At 38.4% G+C, this 12,001-nt stretch overlaps 1 long non-coding RNA gene across 1 annotated transcript in view; it reads left to right on the top strand.

The window, feature by feature from the left end:
* Window positions 1-12,001, top strand: part of LOC135684666 (uncharacterized) — a 35,004-nt gene that overhangs the window by 1,431 nt on the left and 21,572 nt on the right. The window contains exon 2 of the long non-coding RNA XR_010515894.2: window positions 108-1,328. This is a non-coding gene — a long non-coding RNA (uncharacterized LOC135684666). The remainder of the gene's footprint in view (window positions 1-107; window positions 1,329-12,001) is intronic.

The raw sequence follows: 12,001 nt of genomic DNA, 5'->3' as shown, positions 1-12,001 counted from the left end.
ACGGAAGGGAAACAGAAAAAGATAGCAGAATACTTGAAACATTTCATTCCTATTTTGTACTTACGCATGCGTTGACAGCAAACCCATATTGTTTGCCTTCATTTCAGATGCATTTATATGATAATTTGATAAGATGATGATGTTGTCGTCATGTGCTGCACGACCCACCATTTGGCATATTGCATCTTGCCCTGATGCAGTAGCCCACGCAGATTAGTCTATCCTGTTCTTTGCTGCGATCCAATTTATAGTCTTGAATTCTGTGGAGGAGGACAAAAGTTGGTAAAAGTTCATACAGTGGCATGCATCGAATTTTGCAGAAAAGCATGAAACGCACCCCACTTCCCCAGCTTCAATACTTTTTGTTATCCTGTTAGTATTTTGCGCAAATAAATCTTATCGATACATTGATGCAATATTACACTGTACAGTGTATAGTAAATTGAACACTGAAGCAGCTATCGTAGCTATGGAATCCCCAATCCTCAATATTGCCAAAGCGGAAAGGATTTGGGATCTACTGTTCAGAAAAATTACTGGCTATATAGCAGAACACCGCGAGGAAGGCCACAGCCTTATACTCATTGTCCTTACCTACCTTTGCTGCTTTTGATGGTAGGCTTGTAGGCCTGTTTATGCTCACTGGCAAAGAGATGAACACTTCTTGGAAAATCATGTCATCATCTGGAGCACCACATGAAATCAGGGCTTTGAGGAAATTTTTTGTAGAACGTCTGTTGCTGCAAATAACCTTTTCATGTCCAAGAAGTTTGCTTTTTGCAATCCTTTTTATCTGTCATTTCGCTAGATAAGTTGGAGATCGTAAAATTTCATTGAGATAAGGTTTCATTTGAATTGCGTAATCTCTTCATTGAACTTCTCATCCTTTTTATAGGTCTTTTCTTTTTTATATTGTCTTAGGACTGGTCAATAATGTTCAAAACAAACTGTGATTTTTAGAAGAAGTATCTTAAAAGCATGTCAATGTATTCTTGCCAAAGCTTTAAAAGGAATACCACAGTCCTTCCGAATATTGTTTTTAACATTGACTTTGAACAATAGCTGCAGCGGTTTTTTCTTGCAATTCAAACACAATGAAATACCACAGTAAAAACAAGCAGCCAAGTCCTTGTGCTGGGAGATTTAGAATCAATTTAGTCGGACTTTTCAGGAAATTTGGCGTTAAACCTAGCAATGAAACTAGCTGAAAAGGTTGGTGTTGAATAGAAAAGTCTGGCGAAGGATGGTTGGCCAAAATGGGCTTCAGCTTGTTTCATACCAATCAGTTATCTTCAAGAACTTTCAAAGCGGTGGCAACATCTAGCGAGGTGGGATTTTATAGTTCAAGCGTTAAATCCTTTGCATATTTGACGAGAGCTTTTACAAACCGCTTCAGCTAACATCTTACGCAGTATCAGCTGGTTGTAAACCTGTACTGCATCTCTCGATCTTATGTGCGCTAATGCAACAGTCTCTTTGACATTCATAAGCCCTCAACACGCTTTCTTACTAGATGTTCTTACATAATACTCATCGTCAGCATAGTCTAGAAGAAGGATTATATATATAAAGTTGAAATTAATAGTTTTGATCAAATTTCACTCAATAATTGCGGGTCTAGAGCGTTTCTTCCAAAATTCGAAAGGTTTCATAGAGCAGATACTATTACAAAACAGATAGATACTGACTATATTTTCCCAAGGTATATAAAAATATAAACATTACTGCAAAGGTGGCTTCGTTTCATTCATCAACTGTTTGTGGCGCATCGCTATATTCTGATTGACCTACTAAACATGTACTTTTAATGGAGAATCTCAAAGGCAACTGAAAATCTAATCAATTCACATTAGATAATACAATCTTAGGTACAGAGAGATCAAAATCTTTAGACAGCTGGAAAGAGTGAGTTTTTGCGCTGGTCTCTCTTTGAAAAATGTTATACAAGCAGTGGATGTTAGGGTAATACATTAGCGCACGGGGTGTGGCGCTGTGACTGAAGTCCTTCTAGAGTTGAATTAGAGTTGACAGAGAGTCGGGCAAACTATAAACCATATTCCCATTTAAAGAAATATATAGCGTGAAATCCAACTGTTACTTTAGGTTCATTTGCATGGAGAATTTCAGCAGGATTCCACAATGGTAAAGAAATTTTTCACCACAACAAAAAATCTTCGGCAAATGTTGCATACTTCATTTTCCCATCCTTTTAATCGTTCACAAAAGAAGTTAGCTTTGGCAAAAGATAGTATGGACTAGCAGTGGACTACTCTGGGTGCCAGAGCCTCAGAGAGGCAAAGGATGAAGAACAGGGAAGGGAATTGCGAAGGAGAACCGAAGAGTAGAGGGGAGAGACAAGGGTTAATTAAATGAAATATCTCCCCTTTCCTCTTCCGTTCTCCTTCGCAATTCCTTTCCCCGTTCTTCACATTTTAACTCTCTGAAGCTCTGGCACCCAGGGTAGCAGTGAACACGAGTTTCCCATTGATCTTCTTATCTTTAAAAACCAGGGCCGTCGCGAGGCAAGCCTTGTGGGAGGGGGGGGGGGTTGTGGACTACAAATTTACTTGATTAGAAAATAATTACCTGGAATTCTTAAGTTGCTGTCACAAACCTCTGCAATACATTTTGCCAATCTAACTATGTGGCATATAATTCACAACATTCATTTTAAAATGATAATAACGGACTTTCCTAATAGTTTTGCCAAATCTGTATACTGGGACGGGCAATTACCCAAGGCGGCACCATGGTTGCCGCCGAAGGAGCAGACAATTTTCGAATTTTGATGCTTCCAGTTCCCTGGAAAATGCACTCTTTTAAGTAAATTCTACTAAAGCAATCCTCCTAATCCTACCGAAAATTCTTTTATGTTTGCAAACAAATTGAACAGCAGATAAAAACAACTGGTACAATTTCGCCGTGGTCTTGAAGAATTCCATGTTGTCAGTTACTTCTAAAGCTGGGTAACAAGTTTCACTGGTTGTCAATTTAGATCCCTCTTTCCATCTTAGCGTGCCTTTCTAGGGGAAATGGACACAAGACACAATTTTACCTAAAGAGTGCCTGGATTTTTAGATTTTGTGCCAACAAGAAATCTTCAAATATTCAATTCATTAGTTTTTTATCTTCCTTCATATCAAGAAATATCATATTTAGCCAAAGGAGCAACTATCTTTGCTTGATCCTTTATTGATGTTAATGCATGAAGGTCGCTGAAATACCTGAAGCGTTTCCTCCACTGGGTAAGATTTTACCTGAAATTACCTATCGAGATACTTTTGGGGGTGTGACACCCCCACACCCCCCGGTCGCGACGCCCCTGTTGAAAACGTAAATGATGTACCTAAGCACGACAGTAGTTAGATATTTTTCTTAATAGCTAAGTTGCTTATGCTTTTACAATTTTATTATGAGTTTTCTCGTCACGGGATGTAGCGTTCTCATGTCAGTGGCACAAGCAGCCATGTTGACATGCAAATATCTTAGCATTTATTAGTTATGATGAGTAGTAATTAGTAGAAATGGACAAAACAAGTCCAAATCAAGGTGCGAGGTACGTTTGATTTCAAATTGTCAAGAACTCATTGGTCAATAAGATAAGGTGTGGAATCCTAACTTATAATAAAAAGAATAAATAATAAAGCTAAGAATAGGAGAACAATGAAAAACTAACTATGAACGACCATCCCTATTTTGTAGTGTCTATCTTCTTACTTATTTATTAATGTTTTTGTCACAACCCCTTGAAAAGCAGCTGCGCTGTTTATCCTAGAATCAGCTGTGCTAATTCTGTCTCTCCACCTTTGTATTTTTTGCACCTTTTCAAACTCATTCCTCATTGTTAAACTTTATTCCTATTCTGACACTTGGAAGTTATATATTATATAATATATTATATAACCAACTCCAACTTATTTCCTATCGTCATTTCAAAACACAGCCAAATTGAACCGTGGAGAATTGTTGTAAGAGAAAGCTTAAAGGTATTGCCTAGGATCTTCCTTTGGTCAAACTTGACGTTGTAAATATTTTAGATGCATTTTCTGGCCACCCCTAAAATGTCATATTTCCAAAAACCTTTTTTGAATTCGGCCAAAATTCCTAACCATTGTGGCGGTCTTATACATTCCTAACTATTTATTGAACACACTAGACATTTCGCCCCCTCCCCAACTTTCATTAACGTTTCGCCAGCCCTGCCTATGCTACTGATGCTCCCATCTTGGCTGTTGCTCAACGAATCAATTTACTTCGCTGCTCAACTAATGATCGGAAAAACATCAGCTCCATTAATGTTTTTACTAGTAAATTTCATAACAAGAAATTTCTTGAATGACATTACCCCTCTCCTAACATCTTCTAATCATATTTAGACGAAATATAAAATTTATCCTTCCGACGTGCCCCCTCCCCCCTAGGCTCCCCCTGTGACACCGCTATTGACAATGACCCCTCTAGACGCCTCTGATGCCACCCTGGACTAAGAAGGATTGTAGATCCCCCTTGCTTATCCCTTATGTCTACGCCTACACCCCTGATGGTTATTAATTAGAAATAATAGCAATATTCCAAGAATAACCTTTTAAGCCAGTATAATAAGTGCTGCAACAAACAACTTTGAAGATACCCGTAAACTTCGTTTGATTTTCGGGGCCCTTTCTCGACAAATTTTGCCGGGCGCTAAATTTGGAGCCAGTCCACCCCTGCCAAAAATAATCTATCGCTAACTGGGAAAGCAGAAAGTAAAAAAGAAAGAGACAGAAAAAGCTCTATTTGAGCAGCATTAAAGAATGGACTAACATGATCGTCAACACCCTCACGGATGACACAAAAAGAGCAGATAATTCTCAATGTAATTGAAGTTATTAAAAACTGCTCATAGTAGCTATTACCAGACACACCAGAGCCGGGGAAGGGGGGCTGGATGGACTGTGCCCCTCTACATTGGTAAACTACCATAGAAGTTTGTAGGCTCGTATATAGCTTTCTCACCACTCCAAATTGTGCTCCGTCGTCTGTAAAAGCTCTTTTAAGTTCCCCTTTCTTTAAAGCCCCCTCTTTTTTGAGCCTCCTCTCTTTTAAGCCCCCCTTATCAAGCAACATTTTAAAATAAGCCCCCTTATTTATTAAGTCCCCCCTCTAGCCTCTTTGCGGGTGCGATGGTAATAAGATAATGTGCATTAAATACGGCCCATGTAATGATCGACTTATGCGTCATTCGAAGTTTGTTTAGAAGATGTCCCAGGGTTATAAATTGGTATTGGTGACTTTGACGAAGATGAGGAAATCATAATTGATGAATTTTGATCAACATTCGAAGCTGCTAGCAAAGTTTTTTAGGAACATTTGAATGACATTTGTATAACACAAAATGCATAAGTATTTAATGTAGGTCCCACCAAAGATACTGGAATATTCGAGTATCTTTGGTCCCACCAGCCTCTCCTTGTTTTTTATAAACGCCTTCAAAGGCCCCAATATTTTTGCGTGATGCGTTATTGGTCATATTTTAGTGCATGAAATCGTGAAATCTCGATTTCTTATGCGTGATTTCGTGAATTAAGATTCCTACGTAAAGCGTGAAACATGAGTTTTCCTTGCGTTATGTCGTGAAAAGGCTTTAACTATCCATGAATTTTTGAGTGAATTTTTGAAGGATAATTTATATTTCCTGCCGTTTCTACTGATTTGTCGAGCTAGCAAAGTGTAGACATTCAAAGTTTGAAAGTAATGTTGTAGTCCTTCAAACAGGGCTCTGATGATATTACATTTATTGTTTGCGTGAACATGAAAATCCAATTTTGCAAACAACTGTGCGCGAATGCGTGAATCACAACCACTATGGGCCTGCTTACCCTGATAGTGGTGGGTAGAAAAAAGCAAAAGCTCCGAATCAATTATTGGTGGCGCCTGTTACGTTCTTGATTTCGGATCGAAGTAATACGTTGAAAATAATACGCCTTATACTCAGCGAATGCAATCTTGAAACTTAACACCAAATAACAGCACGATTATATGTATTTTAACAAAACAATATATTTTAGCAAGTGATAGAAACTACAGCGCCGCTTGAATGTCGAGCTGACCATATTTTGAGAGAGTTGTGCAAAATCGGATACCAGCATGAAACGTCGTCCACAAGGGTAGCTTTGGGCGCTGAACAAGATTAGATGCAGACCCCAGCTGAGAAATGCTCCTAACTGCTATTTTTAGACTGTTATATTGGGTCCCAGGCCCCAATATCATTTATTCTAATAATATCGCTGCTAATTGTGATATCAGCTTGAAAATTGGAAGAGATTGGCAGTTTGATATGCTCAAAAAGATAGGAAGCAGACCCCAACTGATAAATGCCCCCAAGTCGTATTTTTAGACTTTCACTAGGCCCCGGGCCCCAAAAGCGTTTATTCTAGACAAACATGAAGATTGGTAGAGATGGGCAGTTTGATATGCACAAAAAGATAACATGCAGACCCCAACTGATAAATGCCCCTAAATGCTATTTTTAGACTGTTGTACTAGGTCCCAGGCCCCAAAAGTGGTTTTTCTAATAATGTTGGTGGTAGTTGTGATACCAGCATGAAGATTGGTAGAAATGGCCAGTTTGATAAGCTCAAAAAGATAGGATGCAGACCCCAGCTAAAAAATGCCCCCAAGTGCTATTTATACAAATACAAATATATTGCTTGTTGAATTCGGTTTTATTTTACAAATATGTTGCGAAATCGAAGAATCAGATGGTTCGACAGCAACAATTGTGACTCTAATTGCAGCAATAATTAAAGACTAATTATGCTCTTTGAAGAGTTGGCGCCATAGAGAAAATCTGTTGAAATTTTAATGACTTGCATCTAAATGTATCAGTTTCTTCTTCATTTAAATTAGGCCGTAAGGAAGGCATGAATTACTGTCATTTAATGATATCAGATGGCACTGCACAACGCGAGGAAGGAAAAATTTATCCATTCACCTTTCGATTCAGTCATAAGGAACAGTGCGCGTTGATTCAGTTTATGACGCATGGCCATAGAAATCCGAACACTTTATTTCCAATCGAATTTTTGCGATTTCTAGCGGATTTGATTTCTGCCAGTTTTCCTTCTCACTCAGTACACCATTATAAAGGAAACATGCTACAGTTTGACAATTATTGTGGCGGGGGGTCTGTGGTAGTGGGGGGGGGGGGGGTCTGGGGCATAGTCCCCGGAATTTTTTGGACCACGCCCTTCAAACACGTGCAAATGCGGGGAAACGCCCTTTTTGCAAAATGTTCCGCCATAATTTGCAGTATGTTAACTACAGTAAATAGCAAAATATTTTACAATTGTTATTGACACAAGCATACAGTATACTACACCCCCACCCCCCCCCCCTCAATGAGTTTTACATCGTTTTTGGACAAATCTCGAGGATCATATTTAGAAAAGTTGGGGGGTCTGGATCCCCCTACTCCCTCCCTTGGGTACGCCACTGAGCCCCTTGGTTCCGTCGGGCCTTTCTGCTTATGTGTGCCTGTGTTGTCAATTCTTTAAAAATCTGCAGCAAGAAAGTTTGATTCACAGAAAATCAATCGTAGTCTCACTCTGTCGCTGGGAAATTTTAACCTTGATATCGTGACCAATCAGTATCAGCGTTCAGAATACTATTGAAGTTTGACTCGTGCCTCTTTAAAGGTTGTACATGTTATTCTGATTTCTGCCCACAGGTTTTTCGAATGTATTTGCAAAGGCTATTTTGCTATCCCCTCACCTTTCATCTAATTATTCCAGACTTTAGGATTTTTAAGCTACATTAATTCAGATCAGACCTTCCATGAGCAGTTTTACTGAATAGATTATACATAGCTATCAACTTTGTTTTAAAGTTATGTCGTCTTTTATAATGTTTTAGACAGTTGACCATGTCAGAAATAGCCTGTATGAGGAATCTCTGTAAGGTTAACTTCCCAACTTACCTACCTAGAGTCATTAATCTAAATTATAGATTAATCAAAGTCACTCAAAATTTTATTTTGAAACTTTGAATAGTTATAATTGCTCTTGTGGCTTTTTGGTGTTCAACCCTTTTAAAATAGTCATGATCTGGACACAAAAACAGCATACTGCATTTTCTGTACATTGGCAAACGAGCTAAGCAAACGGTCTCCTTGCTGATAATGCCCTCCAAAAATGCGCTTTTCAGCTCTTTTCTCTAGCTTTTTAATATCCTTCTGTTCATAAGCGTACGGCGGAATTTTTACAGGGAGGGGGCGGTAGGATTTTTGCCCGAGTACAGAGGCATGCATATATTTATGAGCCTGTCGGTGATAAGGAGCTTGACATAGGAATATTTACATAACGAGTTCTTTTTCACCGAAATATCTAAAGTAAAAATAGTCAGTTGAGAGATGAGCAAACCAATCAGTGACATGTTTGGGGGGACATGCTATCCTTATCGATTCTTCTATAATGTCTACTGTTCAGATCTAAAAGTTTGATCTAAGTTTCTCATAGATAAGGGCAGCAATGTATAATATTTTCCAATATTTTATGTAATATCACTTAAAATACTACTACCGTATTAACTCTTGAATTCGACTACAGTCAAAAAAAATTTGAGTCCCGACCCTTTCTGTGTCCAAATGTATCAATCATTTCATGTCACTTTTCAAAACTTCGTTTGAAAATTTCCTCTCGATGCTAAGTAGTGCCAATGTGAATCTCTCAGCCGTTCTTGGCCCATGGTTGATCTGAGATATGTTTTCAGCCGTCGAAGGCCACTGAATGATCTTTCAGCTGTGCAAGATATTGCTGGAATCGTTGATAGCAATGATGATGTTGATGCAAACCTTCTTGAAACATCTTCTGGACAAGCATTGCTGCATTATTACCATACGATTCAGAAGCGCTTTGCTTCTTGTAATTTTTAAAAACCATCTTATCATTTTTAAGGCACTTTTAGTCAATTTGATAATGCAACGATATTGACTCGTAGCTTTCAGTCTTTGGGTTATTTGAAGTGTCATTGCCCGACTGACATGGTTCTTCGAAAACTGGGGGGGGGGGGGGCTGCCGCCCCCCAGCCCCCCCGGCCCGTACGCTTATGCTTCTGTTTGTTTCTGACATGAACAAGAACGCTGTGCTAGAGGCCCTACAGTACAGTAAGTCATGACTGCTTGTACTATTGCTTTTTACCCGTCCGGGGCAGGGTGTATGGCAAGTATTGGTCGAATACGTCTCTACTGGCCTAGTCTACTTGACGCTTTTTGCAGACTTTGTGAAAATGGTTGCTCATTGATAGTGATTGATCTAGATGAATACCAAGGTATTTGTAATTATCACTATTTTTATTATCTTTTCCTTCCTCTTTGCTACGGTGCCAAATATCATGATTTCTCTTTTTCCTCGATTTGAATTTAAGATAAGATCATCTTGGCTATCTTGTTCGAAATTAAGATTAGACCATCTCATCTTTGCCGATTTCTACACCCGCTAAAGTGGCTCGTACCCAGAATCGGAGTGGGCGACTCCCACTTCGTGGATATTGGCTTAGACAGCCACCTTTTCACAAAAAAAGAGTGTAATTCACAGAGTAATTCTTATATAATAACATGACATGTACCATGTACCATCACGGCAAAAGTTATCTACTAATTACAATGAACAAGGAAAATCTTAACAGGTTTTTGCAATTCCATATGCCATATACGACCAGAAAGAACAGTTTCACCTCTACACCATGCTAAATTTTTTCTTCACCTTCTCGCCGCATATTGTAAGCAGATGTTGCTTCTTCACCTGACATGCTCTTTGGCCAACAAAGAATTTTGTTGAAAGACTCATTGCTAACAATGGGCCTTTGCGAGCGTGGCAACGATCCAAACAATGGCAGTAAACTTCTACGGATTAACCAAAATTGATTTCAGACTGTCGAAAAATGCATTATGGGATGCTTGCGTTGCGCAATGGCTCATTGATAGCAATTAGTCTTTAATCTATAGCGATATTCCTTTTCAGATCCTAATCACAAAAATGTCGCGTTTATCAACGAATGTATAAACAAAAATTTGACACAAAACGCAATGTGATTTTCTTTTGACCTGCCGGTTCGAGATACTTAAGATTAGGAACACGTTGCTGAACCTGGTTCTGTAAAGTAACAAAAAGGATTCAAAGTATCACAAGGTATCCATTTCTACCACCAATCAACATAGTTATATTTCATCAAAGACCATAGTTTGAAATAAAGCAACTTTTCTTGTTTTGTAACCGATCAAAATTGTGTTTCTTGAATCGTCTGAATCTAATACTCTTTGACCATCACCTGTTACATAGCAAGCATTGTTTTAATTTGACGGCAAGGCTCTAAGACGAACATGAGCAAGTAATGTTACGCGGTCAACGGGAATTTATTAAAGTTTATAGGTGAACCTTTTCTATAGTATTATAACTATGTTGATTGTCTATAGTAAAGTTTTATAGAAAGATATCACGTAGAATTCGTTTTGCGGATTTGATCACAACAACCAAGATAGTGAAGTAAGAAAAGATATAAAATTATAATCTTTCGCAATGAAATAACAACAAATTTTGCATCTTTCAATGTCTAATGTTTTCATAAATATCAACTCTAAATTCATATAAAAACAACGTATTTTTACAACGAGACGTATTAATTTTACGATACATTTTTCCAGATCTTTGGCAACGTTTTGATTCCAAACTCACATCAAAAGCTTGCACTCTCTTGCTACCGGAATTCCCCATTAAAAATTCTCTCTTCTTCATCAATAAAGAATAACTTGCGATGATTTGCTTTTCATCGCTGATTGTCCAATTCGAGCCTAAATTCAAACTTAGAATAATTAACTGCAAGTTTCAAGAAATATATGAACCCGTCAACGGTTAGAATCCAAAAGCCAAGACGTACTCAAGAGACAAATGCTGTTCTAGGAGTAGATAAATTCCAATTCTTTCTATAACATCTTCTTCACAAATTGCATTCCTACGCAGGTTCTTCGTCTTGTTTTCAGTGCAGCGCCTATTAAATTCCATGCCAGCTTCTATAGCTTCAATATTATCAATAGTCAATCGCTTATAGGCTCTTCGTTTCCACAAACTCCTAAGAAATCGAGTGATTCGTCCATGCGTAGCCATCTCTAAAGCAGGTTTTTTTGTTGCTCCGGTCTTCGACGACATCATCTGCAACTTCTGACTTCAAAAACCACAAATGACGAAGAGCGATAAACCTAGGTGTGTGTACTGCTGTGTTTTAGATTCGTGGCTTTGTTGAATGGCTTTTCTAATGAACTGACCCTTCTCTTGTAAATCGTATTGACGAAAAACTCTGTCTCCTACGCACTACCCAAGACGAAACACGTGTTACCAGGACTACATTTCTCACGACAGAATTTCAATTCACAAGAATTGATACAACATTACACACGATTTGATTCATTCTGAAGTTACAATCGCTAGTTCTAGAATATCAAAGTATTCCTAAAAATTTTTGGCATGAAATTGTAACTATTCAGGAGTGAAGCAAAATGTAATAATTTTTCGGACGAGTGCAGATTTGGTTTAAAAAATTATTCTGGAGTCTTCTGTGTACCATTGATGTATGTAAATGAGAAATCTTCCAAACAAACACTAGTAAAGGGAGGAATTTCTGTAATGGTCTGGGGTTGCTACTTTGTTCTATGTGTGGCTAAAATTGTGAAGTGATGCCTATTGTAATTTCAAAATATAATCAGTTTAATTTTCAACAGTTTAATGTACTGAGGCGACATTGGCTTCCGTTCGAATTCTTGTCTGAAAGGCTAATTCTCATCGCGCGCTTGCTTCTATATTTGTCTGTAAGGGAGTGTGCTTCAGGGTCGCCGGAGCCAGGGGGCCACGGGGGCACAGCCCCACCCTGTTTGCGAAAAGTATAAACAAGTGCCCCTTTTCGAAAAATATATTGCGTTTATTTTTTCACTGCCAGATTTTCTGCTTTTAGAAACTAAGTAAAATAACATAAC

The sequence above is a fragment of the Rhopilema esculentum genome, chromosome 21, assembly GCF_057945365.1.
Source record: "Rhopilema esculentum isolate cy_ngs chromosome 21, ASM5794536v1, whole genome shotgun sequence".
In the NCBI taxonomy this organism is placed as follows: Eukaryota; Metazoa; Cnidaria; class Scyphozoa; order Rhizostomeae; family Rhizostomatidae; genus Rhopilema; species Rhopilema esculentum.
Note: the sequence above shows the minus strand (reverse complement) of the source record. Positions and strands in the feature narration are given on the sequence as shown.